General features: G+C 41.6%; 1 protein-coding gene and 1 long non-coding RNA gene across 8 annotated transcripts in view; one reads left to right on the top strand and one right to left on the bottom strand.

Moving 5' to 3' along the window:
• Positions 1-21,232, top strand: part of LOC114673814 (uncharacterized) — a 102,680-nt gene that overhangs the window by 60,267 nt on the left and 21,181 nt on the right. For 2 of the 7 annotated variants that reach the window (XR_013408395.1, XR_013408394.1), the window contains 3 exons: positions 3,291-4,886; positions 5,302-5,685; positions 7,356-8,196. The gene's annotated coding sequence lies outside the window, so the exon portion shown is untranslated. Of the gene's footprint in view, positions 1-3,290; positions 4,887-5,301; positions 8,197-21,232 lie in introns of those variants that run through there. The other 5 variants (XR_013408392.1, XR_013408391.1, XR_013408396.1 and 2 more) reach the window with 3 other exon arrangements.
• Positions 6,656-13,831, bottom strand: LOC144336533 (uncharacterized). The gene is made up of 2 exons (XR_013408400.1): positions 9,436-13,831; positions 6,656-7,146 (listed from the first exon to the last, which is right to left on the bottom strand). It is a non-coding gene; the product is annotated as an uncharacterized LOC144336533 (long non-coding RNA).

Here is a 21,232-nt window from a genome sequence, read left to right as displayed (position 1 = left end):
CCTTTAACACACACACACACACACACACACACACACACTCCCAGACTCTCAGGCCTCAACCAGAACCTCAGTATTGGGTTTCATGGAGTCCGGCTTTTTAAGTTGCTCCGAAAACTGCCCACAGCATTTGCCTTGGTGGATGGCACTGGGGATATGAAACAGAAATGGAAAGGAAATTGAAATGTTTCCTGTGATCTTTTTTGTACCTTTTGAATTTCACACCTTTTAATTTTAATTAAAACCACATGCATGTATTACCAGTATAAGGTATTAATTGATTAGCTATCATTCAATATCAGCTCAGAATGCTCTTCAGTTACTTCTGTGTAATTATATAGACATAATTGTGAAGAATTATTTTTTTAAAAAAGGAATACTGACTGAGAGTCTAAGTTAACCCAGTGGTGACACTCGGAGCTGGAACTACTAGATATTCACATAGAAAAACATGGACCTCAGTCCCCTCTCACACCACCTGCAAAAGGAATTCAAGATGTGTCATAGGCCCCCATAAAAGAGCCAGAACCATAAGGCTTCTAGAAAAAAAGAAGGAACTGTCCTTACAACTTAGGGTGGACACAGATTTCTTGGAGATGGTGCAAAAAACACTGGCTGGATGTGGTGGCTCACGCCTGTAATCCCAGCACTTTGGGAGGTGGAGCCGGGAAGATTGCTTTAGCCCAGAGGTGTGAGATTAGCCTGGGCAACAGAGACAAACCTCATCTCTAACAAAAAATAAAAGGTAGCCGGATGCAGTGGTGCATGCGACCATGGTCCCAACTACTTGGGAGCCAGAGGCAGGAGGATCAGTTGAGCCCAGGAGGTCAAGGCCACAGTGAGCAGTGACTGTGCCACTGCACTCAATCAAGCCTGGGGGACAGAGTGAGATCTGTCAAAAACAAAACCAAAAAAGAAAAAGCCACTATTGGTAAAACAAAAAATTGATAAATTGGACTTCATTAAATTTTGAAATGTTCTGCTTACCAAATAACAATCCAACAAAATGGAATAGGTAAGCTACACACTGGGGGAAATATTTGCAGAAAACATATCTGAAGCAGCATCTTTAGAGAACTTCTGAAAGTTAACAATACAGGTGCCCGCTACCATGCCTTGCTAATTTTTGTCTATTTTTTAGTAGAGACGGGGTTTCACCACGTTAGCCAGGATGGTCTCAATCTCCTGACCTCGTGATCCACCTGCCTCAGCCTCCCAAAGTGCTGGGATTACAGGCGTGAGCCATCGCGCCAGCCGGATAATTTTTTTTTTTTTTTTTTTTTTTTGAGATGGAGTCTTGCTCTGTCACCCAGGCTGGAGTGCAGTGGCCGGATCTCAGCTCACTGCAAGCTCCGCCTCCCGGGTTCACGCCATTCTCCTGCCTCAGCCTCCCGAGTAGCTGGGACTACAGGCACCCGCCGCCACGCCTGGCTAAGTTTTTGTATTTTTAGTAGAGATGGGGTTTCACCGTGTTAGCCAGGATGGTCTCGATCTCCTGACCTCGTGATCCACCTGTCTCGGCCTCCCAAAGTGCTGGGATTACAGGCTTGAGCCACCGCGCCCGGCCCGGATAATTTTTTTAAAGGAAAATAAGTGTTGACAAGAAATTGTAACTGTGATACATTGCTGGTAGAAATGCATAAAGTTGCAATCACTGTGAAAAACAGTTTGCAGTTGCTCCAAAGGTTAAACATAGAACTACCATTGGACCCAGGAATTCTACTACTAGATATATAACAAAAAGAATGGCAAACAGAACTCAAACAGATATTTGTACACTAACATTTACAGCATCACTATTCCACAAGAGCCAAAAGATGGAAATAATCCAACTATCAATGAACAAATGAATGTATAAAAACAAGGTGGTACATACATGCAATTGTACATCATCCATCTTTAAAAAACAATTTTGATACATGGTATGATGCGGATGGACACTGAAAACATTATGCCTAATGAAATAAGCCAGAAACAAAAGGAATATATTGTATGATCCTACTAAAATCAAGTGCCTAGAATAATCAAATTCATACGCAGAGAAGATGGGATACAAATCACTATAGGCTGGTGCTAATCAGTCTTGTAAGGTGCAGTTGGAAACTGGGGACATGGCAGCACCCGGCCCAGCACTCGGCCTTTTGGACACTGATGGGACCCTTAAGCTGTTCATTTGTCTACAAAACATTGCCCTGATTAAACTGCCAAAAATGTCATGCAGAATTTGTATGTTAATTCTGACATTTTGTTATTACAAGTGTTTTTCTCCCTTAAAATTTGTCTTGGTTACTGATAAAAGTATACAACTACTAATGTTGTTTTCAGCTATGTTGCCAAGCACATTTATATAAAAATATATTCTTAATTATTTTGAGGATTTGACAAAGACAATAACAATAATAATCTCATTTGCTTTATACTAATCTTTACACGTGTTACTTTATTCATTTCTTACATGCTGGGGCTTACCATACAGTGTACAGTGAAATTGGTACTATGCAGCATGGTAGGAATGTACATTGGCACAGCTAATTTAGAAGACAGCTTTCTTGTTTCTAAAAAAAAATTAAATTTGAACTTACCATTTGGTCCAGCAAATCCACACCCAGGAAATGCTCCAAGTGAACTGAAAGCATATTCTCCAAAGTCATTTGTACAGACATGTGTCTCTCAATGACAGTGACGTGTTCTGAGAAATGCATCATTAAGTGATGTAGTAATTACACAGACATCATAGTGTGTGCTTACATAAACCTAGATGGCAAAGGCCCCTATACGCCTAGACTGTATGATACAGCCAATTGCTCTGGGCTTCAAACTGTACATCATGTAACTGTACTGAATACAGCAGGCAAAGGTTACAAAACAGTCTAAAATCTAAATATAGAAAAGCTACAACAAAATATGGTATACGATATAAAAATTAGTACATCTGTATAGAGCACTTTACCATGAACAGAACTTACAGGACATTGCTCTGCGTGATTCGGTGAGTGAATGGTGAGTGGACGTGAAGGCTTAGGACCTTACTGTACACTACTATAGACTTTATAAACATTGTATCTTTAGACTACTCTAAATTTATATGAATATATTTTTATTTATTCAACACTTAACTTTAGCCTACTGTAACATTTAAAATGTATAAACTTTAAAAATTTAAAAAACAACTCTTGTAATACCACTTATCTTAAAACATATATTGTATAGCTGTGCAAATTTTTAAAATATTATTCTATATTTTTTCTACTTTAAAATTTAAGTTTTAAATTTTAAACTTTTTTTGTTAACAGCTGAGGCTCAGACACACACATCAGCCTAGACCTACACGGGATCAGGATCATCAACGTCACTGTCTTCCGACTCCACATCTTGTCCCACTGGAAGGGGCAGAAACACACACGGAGCTGTCATCTCTTATGATAATAACACCTTGCGTACATCCTGAAAGACCTACTTGAGGCTGTTTTACGGATAAGTGGTTTTCTTTAACATGCAGATAGAATATATTCTCAAAGAATTATAAAAAGTATAGTACAGTAAATACATAAACCAGGAACACAGTCATTTATTTTCACTACCAAGTATTATATACTCCACATAGTTGTATGTTCTATATAGTACTTTAACATAACTGGAAAACCAGTAGATTTCTTTCCATCAGCATCATCACTGATGCCTGTGTAATGTGTTACACTACACACTTGTGACAGCTACAAGACACTAGGTGATAGGACTTTTTAAGCTCTAGTATAATCCTATGGGACTGCCATCAGACACGCTATCCATCATTGACCAGAATGTTATTATATATTACATGACTGTATTATGAATGCTCAAAGCAGCATTATTCATAATACAAAAACCAGAAATAATTAAATGTCCATCAACTGATGAATGAATAAACACTGTTTATATATCCACACAATGGACTATGAATCTATGAAAAGGAAAACACATGACCGGCACATGCTAAAGTATCAATTAACTTCAAAAATAGTATCTAAATGAAAGAAGTCAGACTCCCAATATAATATGTTGCATGATTCCATTTCTCTTACACAGATGGGAAATTTATACAGACAGAGTATCAGAGCAGTATTGCTTAGGGCTGGAGATGGGAGTAGGGATGGACATGGGCAGGAGGGGACTTCAGCGAGAGAAATATTTTTAAGTGAGATCATGCTGATGGTTGCACACAGTGTCAATTTAATAAATCATCAATTATATACCTTTATAGTTGGGTGAACTTTATGATAGTTCACACCCAATATGGTGTGTGCACCATGCAATAATGTTATGGAAATTCTTACCTGGTTTTTAACCAGCCAAGATATATGCTGTTTAAGCAACATTAATTCAGATGGTTGCGATAAGTCATTTCAAGTTTATGAGGTAGTTGTCCTATAAATATATGGCGAATGTTATTCCATGAGTTTCCTGTATCTATTGCAATAATCATATTTTTTCTCTATTAACCTCTTACGGTGGCATTTATTGCATTTACAATGTTAATCTACCATATTTTGAAATCATATTGGTCAGAATTTATGGTATTTTTATACATCACATACTTCAATTTACCTTATCTGATTTTAGTTTTGAAGCTATGTTGCCATTTTATTTAATTCCACAGTATAGGATTTTCTAAATTATAGAAAATTATTAAGTCCTCCTTGAATTTTTTTTTTAGAACTTACTTCTAGGAATTTATATGAGGTACAGTCCATAAAGAATTGTTTTAATTCCTCATACATGTCTTCAATGGGTATAGAATTGGTCATACTTTTCTGCTTGGATTTCAACATGAAACTTACCTCTTATCTCCTTGGCAGGTAGGCAGACGTGACTTTTCCCATTTTCTAAATGGAGACTGTGGGCAAATGCAGGTAAGTTCTTGGGGTATGTGAAGGGACCTCTCTTGCTCTCAAAAGACAACCTATGAAGGAGGGCAGTGCCACAGCAGAGCTGCTATTGATGCCACCTCAGCTAGATTCCAGAACAGATATTTACCTGTAGACAACTGAGGTGTAGGAAAACAGTGAAGCACCCAGCACCCAGCAGAGAAAGCAATGCCTGGGGACAGGGAGGCACTGATTGTGGCAAGGGGAAAAAACAGCTGCCAGAAGGCTGTTCACACAAGGGTCTCAGGCGGCACAGACACCCACACCTGCCGAGGGGGTCTGGTTTTCATAAAGGATATGGCTCGGCCAGGCTACCAACAAGCAGTTAATAAACAGTAATATGACACTTTCCAAAGACCTTACGTGAGTAATGCGTTGATCCTCACAAATTTCCAAACAGGATGGTAGTACAATGCCTCCTGAACAGGGTGAAGAAACTGATCCACGAGGTCATGGAGCCTGCCTGTGGTCACATGGGATGGGTGCAGAGCTGACGCTGGGCCTTCCGCCGGGACTGAGTGCCATCTTCTGAGCTCTGTCTACTGAGTGCCTCTGTCCTGTCTGCTGACCATGGGTCAGAGGTGCAGACTGCACCGGGGAGTAAAAATGTCACCTTCTCAATGTTGGGAAAACTCCCTGCCAGAACTGCCAATGGCCCTTTCCAAGCAGTGGGCAAGCTCAGACTAAAGAAGGAGGCGGCAGACCACGTCAGCCTGGCAGATTGCCAAAGATTCATTCAAGGAGAACCCACATCCTGGGCCATCCTGGGTGATGGCAAGATAAGGTAGATCACTGCTTTTGCAATGCATCCCTGTCCAGCCTTTTCTACCATGAAAAGAAAAGGGAACAGGGAAAAAAAGAAACAAAAGTCACTGTTGGGCTCGCTAACTCATCTGGCTACTTTCTTAATCTATTTGCTTTCTGCCTGAAAAGGTTGTTTGGGTTTCCTACAATCTGGTTGACATTTCTAAGGTAAGGACAGTGTTCCAGGCAGCAGCAGTTAGCTTGGTCCTTAGGTCACTGTTTTGGTGAAGATTTGCAGGTGTATCTGCCACTGTAGTGAAGAACTGCTTTGGGTAGTGTCTGGAGAAATGTTTTAAAGGACATAGTTAAAACATTGTGCTATAAACCAACACTTGAACGCCAACTGTTTTGTCCTACCCCTCTGTCACAGGGGAGGGGGCTGTGTTCTTGGCAAAGGTCATCTCTCTCATGATTCTGGATCTCCTTCTGTTCTCCTGATTATCTGCCACTCATTTATCCCCACTCTCTCCCACAACTTTAACCTTGGCTTCTCTATTTTAGGAGCCTCTTCTCTCAGGCTCAAGGCTCTCCTGTCCTCCACCGTTTCTCCCTCCACCCCAAACACCCTTCCAGCATGTGTCCCAGCTGATCTATCCTTTAGCCAAACTTCCTCAGAAGAGGCCTCACCCTGCCGTCCCTGCCCATCTCCTCTCTGATTCACTCGTCAACTCCATATCTGATTTCCAGTTTCTTTTCCTTGCCTGTTGTGACTTCCTGTGGACGTGGTCAAAAACCACATAGTCCTCCTGTTGTGCAGCATCCCCTCAATCTTGAGATGTCCTCTCCCTCAGTTCCTACGTCACCACACATGCCTGGCTTGGCTTTTCTCTCTAGTTCTTCCTTCCCTGTCTCCTGTGGACTCCTTGTCTGCTCTCCCCGCGTCAGTGTCCTCACAGGGGCTTCCTTCCCTTCTCAGCCGACACCATCACCTGGGGGATCACGCTCACCTGGCAGCCTGGGGCCTCTCTATCTCTGTGCTGGTCATGCCCACGTCTGAGCTGCAGACCCACAGGCACTTCCACTTGTGCATCCCATGCCCAGCACACACGTCTCCTGTCTCAAACGCAGCTGTTCAGCCCCATCTCACCCCTCAGACAAGTTCCTCCCTGTGGATCACCTTTTTCATTGATTAGCACTGTGTCGCCCAAATCAGAAACCTGGAAGTGATCTAGACTCCTCACACATCCAGTCAATCAGTTACCACATTTATTGATTCTGTCTGCTAAATATACCTCGATAATATTTACTTACATATATTCATATGTCTCCTTCTCCACTGCATTTTTTATTGTGGGCCACATTTACCCTTCAGGTAACAACAACACCGGCCACTCTGGCCCTTCCAGTCAGAAGTGCCAAAACAACTGTTCTAAGGTGCAAATCTGATCACATTACTCCTCTGGGTGAAACCTTGCAATGGCTTCCTGTTGATCTTAGAATACTGCCTGGCCGCCTGTCTTCAGAGGTCCCCGTCACCAGCCCTCTGCAGACTTTTCACTCACACTCCATGCTCTAGTTGTGGGGATCACTTCAGTTCCTGGAGTTCCTTTTCTCTGTCCCACTGCTCCCCTCAATACGCTATCTGCCTTTCTTGGAACACCGGTCCCTCTTCCTTCCCCACCTCCCCAGGTAATTGGGTTTGTCTTTCAGGTCTTGCCTTACATGTCACTTTCTCCAGGAAGCTCCCCTGGCCTCTCAATTTTGGGTCAAAAATGTCACCTGGATGGAATTTCCACCCATTCTAATGCTTCTAATGCTCATGTGGATCATTCTATTGGCACGCCTCTGTCTCACGGTGCAATGAAAGTTGTGTGGCAGCAAGGTCAGGCTTTCTTGGCTCTCATGAAAGCACATTCCTGCCTATGTGTCTGGCTCCCAGGATGATCTCAATACATTTTGGTGGACAGGAAAAAATGAAAGGACAGGGGGAAGAAAACAACCAGCCAAAGTCTAAGAGCCTATGGCTGGGCTACAGCAAAGTCTTGGCATGTTCTACAATGCATGTCGCCACATTTGCGGAAACACACAACTGCCTCTTCTGTTCAAAGATGACCCTTACGGGAAACAGATGGAAGTTTCTCCCCATGTGCAGGTAAAGACACAAGCACCGATGTCATAGCTGCCACCCTCTCCTCTCACTGCTGCCCATGCCCAGCTGGTGCTGAGGGGACATCTCAAACTGTTGTGACTCCATGGCCCCCAAAGCCACGGAGCTCAGAGCTGCTCCTCAAGGAATGTCCTCCCCATTTCCTTCTCCCTGGCTCCTCTCCTTGCTGTGTCCACTGGTGCCTCCTCCTGTGGCTTCTCAAACATCATCCTCTGTGCCTCACTGTTTCAAACTTTACTTTCCCCATAGAATGTTCTTTTCCACATGCGTCACTGGATGCTCATGAGAAGGCTGATGGGGTAATTTTTTGTCAGGACAAATAAACTGTATAAAACCTACCTGAAGCACACTAGCACTTCTGAAATAAAGGTTAAATATTTTGTAGCCCTGTGGAGTCAGATTCATGGTAGAAATATGTACATGTGTGTCCCATTTTTGCAGCTTTTTTTCAGAAATTTAATGTCCCATATAAGCCAATGTTCCAGGTACCTGAAGTTAAGCTCATAACTGCTGGACTCATTTTAACTATTTTAGTTAACATCCTTCAAAAACCTTTACATCATTTTCCTACCTTCTTAGACCATACGAAAACCTAGTTATATTTTTTCATGACAATGAAGAGTCATCTTAATAGCTGTAAGTAGATCATGATATAAAGATGTCATGCTTTCAAAGTTTGCAAAGGCAGGACGGACTAAATTATACAAGATCATTATGCTTTTACAACCACAGGACTGTCAGAAGATCATTTCTCACAGCACTATTTCTGCCCACTCTTCTCTAGATGGTCAAGTTTGTTTAAAATGTTGTTAAACACAAGAGTTATTGATTCACATCGGTAAGTTGCAGTAGGCAAGGCCTTTTGCTTTCCTGACCCTGAAGTCAGAGGCTGTGTTAGCCACACCCTTCTGGGGGCTACTTCTCAACTATGCTCTAGATGGCAGGCAGGGGAAGCTGGACAAGCAACTCCAATGTGTTATGTGGTATTTCCAAGTTCTGGCTCAGAAAGTTGAACTTTACTGAACTTTCAAATGTAGCAACTATTTTTGCTGTAAAGCCATAACAACTGAGTGTGCTCTGTTTTGTTTTTTAAAAATTTCTGTGGGATAAAGTTGTACAGAGATTTTTAAGGTTCTATGTTTAATTTTAATTTTCAAACATAGATTTTAACTACTTTTTTGCAATTATGATTAGAATGCACTCTCAAACACGTTACAGAAAGTTTAGTCCATTGAGAGATCTCTATTAGAGTAACTTAGAGGTTTACTCAGTTTGGGTGCATGCTTTGGAGGACACCTTGTCCTGCCATTTAGGTTTAATTTAAAATCCTGCTTAATTTTATTTTCTTTTTTGAGAAGGAGTCTCGCTCTGTCACCGAAGCTGGAGTGCAGTAGCACAAGCTCAGCTCACTGCAACCTCTGCCTCCTAGGTTGAAGTGATTCTTCTGCCTCAGCCTTCCGAGTAGCTGGGATTACAGGCATGCACCACCATGCCCGGCCAGTTTTTCTATTTTTAGTAGAGATATGGCTTCACCATGTTGGCCTGGCTGGTCTTGAACTCCTGACCTCAAGTGATTCATCTACCTTGGCCTCCCAAAGTACAGGGGTTACAGGTGTGAGCCACCGTGCCTGGCCTAAAATCCTGTTTAATTTTTAATTAAAGAGTATCCTGAGATTGAAAAGTGAATTATTGGGGGAGAATACAATTTGCAACTTCCTCACTATGTGTGCATAAGTTTCCTCCACGCTAGGCAAAAACAAATTCTATTTAGATGCTAATGAACTTTACTTGCCCATTCCACTAATTTTGAATCACCATTTCAGGAAAATAAATTATTCTCACCATTTGACTTTACAATCTGAAAATCCTGGGGCCCCAGCCTGGTCATGCCTGCTTGCAGGGCAGCCTTGGGTCATAACTTCTGTGCTGGTGGACCCTGCCTTACCGGAAGATGGCTCCAGCACAGGAGGCTCCCACAGCAAAGCATCAGCCCACATACTCCCTCCCCAAACTGTAGCTTAGCCTGGGCCCACAGCAACTCCCCACGTCACTTGGTTGGAGCATGTCTGTGGGGGCAGGTTTTGCTTTCCTTGTCCCACCCACACACATGTGTGCATACACCCCACCCTGTTACTGTTGCACCAAGAGTGCAGTCCGCCCCCTCCCCCGGCGGACCACCATTGTAGAAAAAGCCTTGGTGGGCACAGAGCCAGCGAGCTCCACTCCCACCACCAGTGCCCTGCCCTCGTGCCAACACTGCCTTGGGAGTGAAACTAGGTACAGAGAACAGCAGATCGTCTCCTGCCCTAAGCTACCACTCCTGCTCATGCAATACAGAGAAGGCACAGACCTGTGCCCGCCAGTGCCCCCAAGGCAACACCATCACCAATGCAACCACATACACAGTCGCCAGCAGCAGCCCCCTGCCCTTCCCTGAGCTGTGTTGCCTCTGCCACTGTGGTGAATGCCCACAGGGGGCAGGCATGCTGGCACCCACTAGCACCCTGCTGCAGTTGATGAGTGTGCACCCCACTATACTGCTGCTACTGCTGCTGGCACTGCACTATAAAACTCTTTGGCTGACACCACCCATTGGAGTGTAGTGACCAACATTCTGTGAGCACCTCAGACCCTCCCAGAACAGTGAATTCTTAACCTCAGGGAGCTAGAGAACAAAGTCTGGGCCCAATACAAGTTCCCCAGAGTTAACACAGCTAGTTCAGGAGTTGGGAGTTGAATATTGGCCCCATAAAATCTTCCAGAAATGAAGCCAGTGGGCTGAAGCCACCTTATACCACACTCAAACCCTTAAGATTATCAATGAGGATAAAAGGAAAAAAATGAAAGGTCAGCAGCCTCAAAGATTGAAGGAAAATAAGCCCATAAAGATGAGAAAGGACCAGTGAAAGAACCATGACAACTCAAAAAGTCAGAGTACCTTCCTTCCTCCAGATGACCTCATTACCTCTCCAGCAAGTGTTCTGGACTAGGCTGAAATAGTTGAAATGACAGAAACAGAACTCAGACTATGGATAGCAACGAAAACCATTGAGCTACAGGAGTATGTTGAAACCTAATCCAAGGACTCTAGGAATCACAATAAAACAATGCAGGAGCTGACAGACAAAATAGTCAGTATAGAAAAGAATGTAACTGACCTGATAGAGCTGAAAGGCACATTAAAAGAATTTCATAATGCAATCCCAAGTATTAATAGCAGAATAGAACAAGTGGAGGAAAGTATCTCATAGCTTGAAGACTGGCTTCTGAAATAAGATAGTCAGACAAGAACAGAAAAAACAAGAATAAAAACGAATGAACAAAACCTCTGAAAAAATGGGATTATGTAAGGAGACCAAATCTATGACTCACTGGTGTCCCTGAAAGAGATGAAGAGAATGGAAGGAACTTGGAAAACATATTTCAGGATATTATCCATGAGAACTTCCCCAACCTAGCTAGAGAGGCCAACATTAAAATACAGGAAATGTAGAGAATGCCAGTCAAGATACCTCACAGGAAGACCAACCAAAATACACATAATTATCAGATATTCTCCAAGGTCGAAATGAAAGGAAAAATGTTAAAGGCAGCTAGAGAGAAAGGTTAGGTCACCTACAAAGGGAAACCCATCTGACTAATGATAGGCCTTTCAGCCAGAAGCCCTACAAGCCAAAGAGATGTGAAAACCAATATTCAACATTTTTAAAGAAAAGTATTTCCAACCCAAAATTTCATACCCAGCCAAACTAAGCTTCATAAATAAAGGAGAAATAAGATCCTTTTCAGATAAGCAAATGCTGAGAGAATCTGTCACCACCAGACCTGCCTTACAAGAGCTCCTGACAAGAGCACTCAATATGAAAAGATTGTTACCAGCCACTACAAAACACAATGATGTACACAGACCAGTGATATTACAAAGCAACCACAAAAACAAGTCTGCAAAATAACCAGCTAACATCATGATAACAGGATTAAATTCATAAATATTAATACTAACCGTGAATATAAATGATCTAAATGCCCTACTTAAAAGGCACAGAGGGGCAAGGTGGATAAAAAAGCAAGACCCTGGCCGGGCGCGGTGGCTCAAGCCTGTAATCCCAGCACTTTGGGAGGCCGAGGCGGGCGGATCACAAGGTCAGGAGATCGAGACCACAGTGAAACCCCGTCTCTACTAAAAATACAAAAAATTAGCCAGGCGCGGTGGCGGGCGCCTGTAGTCCCAGCTACTCAGGAGGCTGAGGCAGGAGAATGGCGGGAACCCGGGAGGCAGAGCTTGCAGTGAGCCGAGATTGCGCCACTGCACTCCAGCCTGGGCAACAGCGTGAGACTCCGTCTCAAAAAAAAAAAAAAAAAAAAAAAAAAAAAAAGCAAGACCCATTGGCATGCTGTCTTCAAGAGACCCATTTCACATGCAATGACACACATAGGCTCAAAATAAAGGGATGGAGAAAAATCGACCAAGCAAATGGAAAACAGAAAAAAGCAGGGGTTACAATCTGAGTTTCAGGCAAAACAGACTTTAAACCAACATAGATCAAAAAGTACAAAAAGACATTGTCAGCAGGAGGTTCCAAGATGGCCGAATAGGAACAGCTCCAGTCTACAGCTCCCAGCGTGAGCAACAAAGAAGACAGGTGATTTCTGCATCTCCAACTGAGGTACTGGGTTAATCTCACTGGGGCTTGTCAGACGGTGGGTGCAGCCCACGGAGCATGAGCCGACGCAAGGTGGGGCATTGCATCACCCGGGAAGCACAAGGGGTTGGAGAATTCCCTTTCCTAGCCAAGGGAAGCCATGACAGACGGTACCTGGAAAATCGGGACACTCCCACCCTAATACTGTGCTTTTCCAATGGTGTTAGCATATGGCACACCAGGAGGTTATATCCCACGCCTGGCTTGGAGGGTCCCACGCCCACAGAGCCTCAGTCACTGCCAGCACAGCAGTCTGAGATCAAATTGCAAGGTGGCAGTGAGGCTGGGGGAGGGGCATCTGCCATTGCTGAGGCTTGAGTAGGTAAACAAAGCTGCTGGGAAGCTCGACCTGGGTGGAGTCCACCACAGCTCAAGGAGGCCTGCCTGCCTGCCTCTGTAGACTCCACCACTGGGGGCAGGGCATAGCTGAACAAAAGGCAGCAGAAACTTCTGCAGACTTAAACATCCCTGTCTGACAGCTTTGAAGAGAGTAATAGTTCTCCCAGCATGGAGTTTGAGATCTGAGAAATGGACAGACTGACTCCTCAAGGGGGTCCCTGACCTCTGAACTAGCCTAACTGGGAGGCACCTCCCAGTAGGGGCCGACTGCCACCTTATATGGCCAGTTGCCCCTCTGACAGCAAGCTTCCAGACGAAGGATCAGGCAGCAACATTTGCCGTTCTTCAATATTTGCTGTTCTGCAGCCTCCGCTGGTGATACCCAAGCAAACAGGGTCTGGACCTCCAGCAAAATCCAGCAGACCTGCAGCTGAGGATTCTGACTGTTACAAGGAAAACTAAGAAACAGTTAGGACATCCACACCAAAACTCCATCTGTACGTCACCATCATCAAAGACCAAAGGTAGATAAAACCATAAAGATGGGGAGAAAGCAGAACAGAAAAGCTGAAAATTCTAAAAATCAGAGTGCCTCTTCTCCTCTAAAGGAATGCAGCTTCTCGCCAGCAATGGAACAAAGCTGGATGGAGAATGATTTTGACAAGTTGAGAGAAGAAGGCTTCAGACGATTGGTAATAACGAACTTCTCCAAGATAAAGGAGGATGTTCGAACCCATCACAAAGAAGCAAAAAACCTTGAAAAAAGATTAGACGAATGCTAACTAGAATAAACAGCATAGAGAAGACCTTAAATGAACTGACGGAGCTGAAAATCATGGCATGAGAACCACATGTCACATACACAAGCTTCAGTAGCCAATTCAATCAATTGAAATAAAGGGTACCAGTGATTGAAGATCAAATGAATGAACTGAAGCAAGAAGAGAAGTGTAGAGAAAAAAAAGTAAAAAGAAATGAACAGGCCGGGCGCGGTGGCTCAAGCCTGTAATCCCAGCACTTTGGGAGGCCGAGACGGGCGGATCACGAGGTCAGGAGATCGAGACCATCCTGGCTAACACAGTGAAACCCCGTCTCTACTAAAAAATACAAAAAACTAGCCGGGCGAGGTGGCGGACACCTGTAGTCCCAGCTACTCGGGAGGCTGAGGCAGGAGAATGGCGTGAACCCGGGAGACGGAGCTTGCAGTGAGCCGAGATCCGGCCACTGCACTCCAGCCTGGGTGACAGAGCGAGACTCCGTCTCCAGAAAAAAAAAAAAAAAAAAAAAGAAATGAACAAAGCCTCCAAGAAATATGGAACTATGTGAAAAGACCAAATCTACGTCTGATTGTTGTACCTGAAAGTGACAGGGAGAATGGAACCAAGTTGGAAAACACTCTGCAGGATATTATCCAGGAGAACATCCCCAACCTAGCAAGGCAGGCCAACATTCAAATTCAGGAAATATAGAGAATGCCACAAAGATACTCCTCAAGAAGAGCAACTCCAAGACACATAATTGTCAGATTCACCAAAGTTGAAATGAAGGAAAAAATGTTAAGGGCAGCCAGAGAGAAAGGTCGGGTTACCCACAAAGGGAAGCCCATCAGACTAACAGCAGATCTCTCAGCAGAAACTCTCCAAGCCAGAAGAGAGTGGGACCAATATTCAACATTCTTAAAGAAAAGAATTTTCAACCCAGAATTTCATATCCAGCCAAACTAAGTTTCATAAGTGAAGGAGAAATAAAATCTTTTACGGACAAGCAAATGCTGAGAGATTTTGTCACCACCAGGCCTGCCCCACAAGAGCTCCTGAAGGAAGCACTAAACATGGAAAGGAACAACTGGTACTAGCCACTGAAAAAACATGCCAAAATGTAAAGATCATCGATGCTAGGAAAAAACCGCATCAACTAACAAGCAAAATAACCAGCTAACATCATAATGACAGGATCAAGTTCACACATAACAATATTAACCTTAAATGTAAATGGGCTAAATGCTCCAATTAAAAGACACAGACCGGTAAACTGGATAAACAGTCAAGAACCATCAGGGTGCTGTATTCAGGAGACCCATCTCACATGCAGAGACACACATAGGCTCAAAATAAAGGGATGAAGGAAGATCTTCCAAGCAAATGGAAAACGAACAAACATAAAAGCAGGGGTTGCAATCCTGGTCTCTGATAAAACAGACTTTAAGCCAACAAAGATCAAAAGAAACAAAGAAGACGCCATTACATAATGGTAAAGGGATCAATTCAACAAGAAGAGCTAACTATCGTAAATATATATGCACCCAATACAGGAGCACCCAGATTCATAAAGCAAGTTCTTAGAGACCTACAAAGAGACTTAGACTCCCACACAAAAATGGGAGACTTTAACACCTCACTGTCAACATTAGACAGATAAATGAGACAGAAAGTTAACAAGGATATCTAGGACTTGAACTCAGCTCTGCAACAAGGAGACCTAACAGACATCTACAGAACTCTCCACCCCAAATCAACAGAATATACATTCTTCTCAGCACCACATGGCACTTATTCCAAAATTGACCACATAGTTGGAAGTAAAGCACTCCTCAGCAAATGTAAAAGAACAGAAATTATAACAAACTGTCTCTCAGACCATAGTGCAATCAAACTAGAAGTCAGGATTAAGAAACTCACTCAAAACCACCCAACTACATGGAAACTGAACAACCTGCTCTTGAATGACTACTGGGTACATAATGAAATGAAGGCATAAATAAAGATGTTCTTTGAAACCAGTGAGAACAAAGACACAACATACCAGAACCTCTGGGACACATTTAAAGCAGTGTATAGAGGGAAATTTATAGCACTAAATGCCCACAAGAGAAAGATCTAAAATTGACACCCTAACATCACAATAAAAAGAACAAGAGAAGTAAGAGCAAACACGTTCAAAGCTAGCAGAAGGCAAGAAATAACTAAGAGCAGAGCAGAGCTGAAGGAGATAGAGGCACAAAAAAAAACCCTCAAAAAAACAATGAATCCAGGAGCTGGTTTTTTGAAAAGATCAACAAAATTGATAGACCGCTAGCAAGACTAATAAGAAAAGAGAGAAGAATCAAATAGACACAATAAAAAATGATAAAGGGGATATCACCCTTTATCACCACAGAAATACAATTCCATAGAAATATAAACTACCATCAGAGAATACTATAAACACCTCTACGCAAATAAACTAGCAAATCTAGAAGAAATGGATAAATTCCTGGACACATACACCCTCCCAAGACTAACCTAGGAGGAAGTTGAATCGCTGAATAGACCAATAACAAGCTCTGAAACTGAAGCAATAATTAATAGCCCACCAACCAAAAAAAGTCCAGAACCAGATGGCTGAATTCTACCAGAGGTACAAAGAGGAGCTAGTACCATTCCTTCGCAAACTATTTCCATTAATAGAAAAAGAGGGAATCCTCCCTAACTCATTTTATGAGGCCAACATCATCCTGATACCAAAGCCTGGCAGAGACACAACATAAAAAGACAGTTTTAGACCAATATCCCTGATGAACATCGATGCAAAATCCTCAATAAAATACTGGCAAACTGAAACTAGCAGCACATCAAAAAGCTTATCCACCAAGATCAAGTTGGCTTCATCCCTGGGATGCAAGGCTGGTTCAACATACGCAAATCAAGAAAAGTAATCCATCACATAAACAGAACCAAAGACAAAAGCCACATGATTATCTCAATAGATGCAGAAAAGGGCTTCGACAAAATTCAACAGTGCTTCATCCTAAAAACTCCCAATAAACTAGGTATTGATGGAATGTATCTCAAAATAATATGAGCTATTTATGACAAACCCACAACGAATATCATACTGAATGGGGCAAAAACTGGAAGCATTCCCTTGGAAAACTGGCACAAGACAGGGATGCCCTCTCTCACCACTCCTATTCAACATAGTGTTGGAAGTTCTGGCCAGGGCCTAGAGAAAGAAATAAAGCGTATTCAATTAGGAAAAGAGGAAGTCAAATTGTCCCTGTTTGCAGGTGACATGATTGTATATTTAGAAAACCCCATCGTCTCTGCCCAAAATCTCCTTAAGCTGATCAGCAACTTCAGCAAAGTCTCAGGATACATAATCAATGTGCAAAAATCACAAGCATTCTTATACACAAATAACAGAGAGCCAAATCATGAGTGAACTCCCATTCACAATTGCTTCAAAGAGAATAAAATACCTAGGAATCCAACTTACAAGGGATGTAAAGGACCTCTTCAAGGGGAACTACAAATCACTGCTCAATGAAATAAAAGAGGACACAAACAAATGGAAGAACATTCCATGCTTATGCATAGGAAGACTCAATATCATGAAAATGGCTATACTGCCCAAGGTAATTTATAGATTCAAAGCCATCCCCATCAAGCTACCAATGACTTTCTTCACAGAATTGCAAAAAAACTACTTTAAGGTCCATATGGAACCAAAGAAGAGCCTGCATTGCCAAGACAATCCTAAGCAAAAAGAACGAAGCTGAAGGCATCATGCTACTTGACTTCAAACTATACTACAAGGCTACAGTAACCAGAAGAGCATGGTACTGGTACCAAAACAGAGATATAGACCAATGGAACAGAACAGAGCCCTCAGAAATAATGCCACACATCTACAACCATCTGATCTTTGACAAACCTGACAAGAACAAGAAATGAGGAAAGGATTCCCTATTTAATAAATGGTGCCCACCATGGAATACTATGCAGCCATAAAAAAGGATGAGTTTGTGTCCTTTGTAGGGACATGGATGCAGCTGGAAACCATCATTCTCAGCAAACTATCACAAGAACAGAAAACCAAACACCGCATGTTCTCACTCATAGGTGGGAACTGAACAATGAGATCACTTGGACTCGGGAAGGGGAACATCACACACCGGGGCCTATCATGGGGATGGGGGAGGGATTGCATTGGGAGTTATACCTGATGTAAATGATGAGTTGATGGGTGCTGACGAGTTGATGGGTGCAGCACACCAACATGGCACAAGTATACATATGTAACAAACCTGCACGTTATGCACATGTACCCTAGAACTTAAAGTATAATAATAATAATAATGATAATTAAAAAAAAAAAAGAAAATGGGAGGGTTAGTGAAGTTTTATGAAAGAGGACTTGAATTATAAAGGCAATGCAGATAAGAAAAACAATTCATCTTAGTATTCTGATTCAGTCTGTAACACCGTATTACATTTTCACTTTAAAAAAAAAAAAATGGTGCTGGGAAAACTGGCTAGCCATATGTAGAAAGCTGAAACTGGATCCCTTCCTTACACCTTATACAAAAATTAATTCAAGATGGATTAAAGACTTAAATGTTAGACCTAAAACCATAAAAATCCTAGAAGAAAACCTAGGCAATACCATTCAGGACATAGGCATGGGCAAGGACTTCATGACTGAAACACCAAAAGCAAAGGCAACAAAAGCCAAAATTGACAAATGGGATCTAGTTAAACTACAGAGCTTCTGCACAGCAAAAGAAACTACCACCAGAATGAACAGGCAACCTACAGAATGGGAGAACATTTTTGCAATCTACTCATCTGACAAAGGACTAATATCCAGAACCTACAAAGAACTCAATCAAATTTACAAGAAAAAACCAACCCCATCAAAAAGTGGGCGAAGGATATGAACAGACACTTCTCAAAAGAAGAGATTTATACAGCCAACAGACACATGAAATAATGCTCATCATCACTAGCCATCAGAGAAATGCAAATCAAAACCACAATGAGATACCATCTCACACCAGTTAGAATGGTGATCATTAAAAAGTCAGTAAACAACAGGTGCTGGAGAGGATGTGGAGAAACAGGAACACTTTTACACTGTTGGTGGGACTGTAAACTAGTTCAGCCATTGTGGAAGACAGTGTGGCGATTCCTCAAGGATGTAGAACTAAAAATACCATTTGACCCAGCCATCCCATTACTGGGTATATAACCAAAGGATTATAAATCATGCTGCTATAAAGACACATGCACATGTATGTTTATTGCAGCACTATTCACAATAGCAAAGACTTGGAACCAATCCAGATGTCCATCAATGACAGACTGGATTATGAAAATGTGGCACATATATACCATGGAATACTATGCAGCCATATAAAGGGATGAATTCATGTCCTTTGTAGGGACATGGATGCAGCTGGAACTATCATTCTCAGCAAACTATCGCAAGAACAGAAAACCAAATACCGCATGTTCTCACTCATAGGTGGGAAATGAACAATGAGAACACTTGGACACAGGAAGGGGAGCTTTGCACACTGGGACCTGTTGTGGGGTGGGGGGATGGCGGAGGGATAGCATTAGGAGATATACCTAATGTAAATGACGAGTTAATGGGTACAGCACCTTAACATGGCACATGTATACATATGTAACAAACCTGCACGTTGTGCACATGTACCCTAGAACTTAAAGTACAATTTTTAAAAAAAGGATACAAAAGATTAAACAAAAAGTTGTTTTTCTCAAAGGATAAACAAAATTGACAACCTTTAGCTAGATTAACAAAGAAAAAAAGGGAGAAGACCCAAGGTAATAAAATCAGAGATGAAAAAAAGACATTACAAGTAATACTACAGAAACTTAAAAGATTATTAGTGGCTACCATGAGCAACTATATGCTGCTAACTTGGAAAATGTAGGGGAAGAGGATAAATACCTAAGCACATAAATCTACAAAGATCGAATCATGAAAAATATCTACAACCTAAACTTACCAATAACAAGTAATGGGATCAAAGCCATAATAAAAAGTCTCCCAGTAAGGAAAAGCCGAGGCCCAATGGTTTCACTGCTAAATTCTACTAAACATTTAAAGAATTAATACCAATCCTACTCAAACCGTTTCAAATAATAGAGGAGGGAATACTTCCAAACTCATTCTATAAGGCCAGTATTAAACTGATACAAAAAGCAAAGAGGTATCAAAGAAAGAAAAGTATAGGACAATACCTGTGATATACATTGATATAAAAAATTTAAGAAACTATTAGAAACCAGAATTCAACAATACATTAAAAAGATCATTCATCATGACCAAGTGAAATTTATCCCAGGGATGCAAAGATGGTTCAACATATGCAAATCAATCAGCGTGATACATCGTATCAACAGAATAAAGGACAAAAACCATATGATCATTTCAATTGAGGCTGAGAAAGCATTTGGTAAAGTTCCCTTCAGCATCCCTTCATGAGAAAAACCCTGAAAGAACCAGGTATAAAAGGAACCTACATCAACATAATAAAAACCATGTATAACAGACCCACAGCTACTGAATGAAGACAAACTGAAAGCCTTCCCTCTAAGATGTGGAACATGGCAGAGATGCCTACTTTCACAACAGTTATTCAAAATGTTACTGGAAGTTCTGGCTAGAACAATTAGACAAAAGAAAGAAATAAAGTGCATCCAAATTGGAAAGGAAGAAGTCAAATTATCCTTATTTGTAGATGATATAATCTTGTCTTTGGAAAAACCTAAAGACTTAACACACAAACAAAAACCTATTAGAACTGACAAACAAATTGATTTAAGTTGCAGGGTGCAAAATCAATATACAAAACTCCATAGCATTTTTATATGCTGACAGCAAACAATCTGAAAAAGAAACCAAAAAGGTAACCTCATTTTCAATAGCCACAAATAAACTTACATACCTAAGTGTTAACCACAGAAGTGAAAGATCTCTATAATGAAAACTATAAAACACTGATAAGAAGAGAACATAAAAAATGGAAACATATTTAATGTTCTTGAATTGGAAGAGTCAATGTTGTTAAAATATCCACACTACCCAAAGCAATCTACAGATTCAATGCAATCCCTATCAAAATACCAATGGCATTCTTCACAGAAAAACAAATTCTAAAATCTACATGGAGCCACAAAAGACCCGGAATAGCCAAAGCTATCCTACGTAAACAGAACAAAACTGGAAGAATCACATTTCCTGACTTCAAACTATGCTACAGAGATATAATAACCGAGAGAATGGTACTGGCATAAAAACAGACACACAGACCAATGCAACAGAATAAAGAACCTGGAAACAAATCCACACACCTACAGTAAACTTATTTTCAACAAAGGTACTAAGAACACACTGAGGAAAAAGACAGTCTCTTCAATGAATGGTTTTGGAAAAGTATATGTTGATATGCAGAAGCATGAAAGTAGACCCCTGTCACTTGCCATATACAAAAATCAAATCAAAATGGATTAGACATAAATCTAAGACCTCAAACTGTGAAACTACTACAAGAACACAGGGAAACTCCCTAGGACATTGGATTGGGC

Source organism: Macaca mulatta, chromosome 18 (assembly GCF_049350105.2).
Source record: "Macaca mulatta isolate MMU2019108-1 chromosome 18, T2T-MMU8v2.0, whole genome shotgun sequence".
NCBI classification, from domain to species: Eukaryota; Metazoa; Chordata; class Mammalia; order Primates; family Cercopithecidae; genus Macaca; species Macaca mulatta.
Note: the sequence above shows the minus strand (reverse complement) of the source record. Positions and strands in the feature narration are given on the sequence as shown.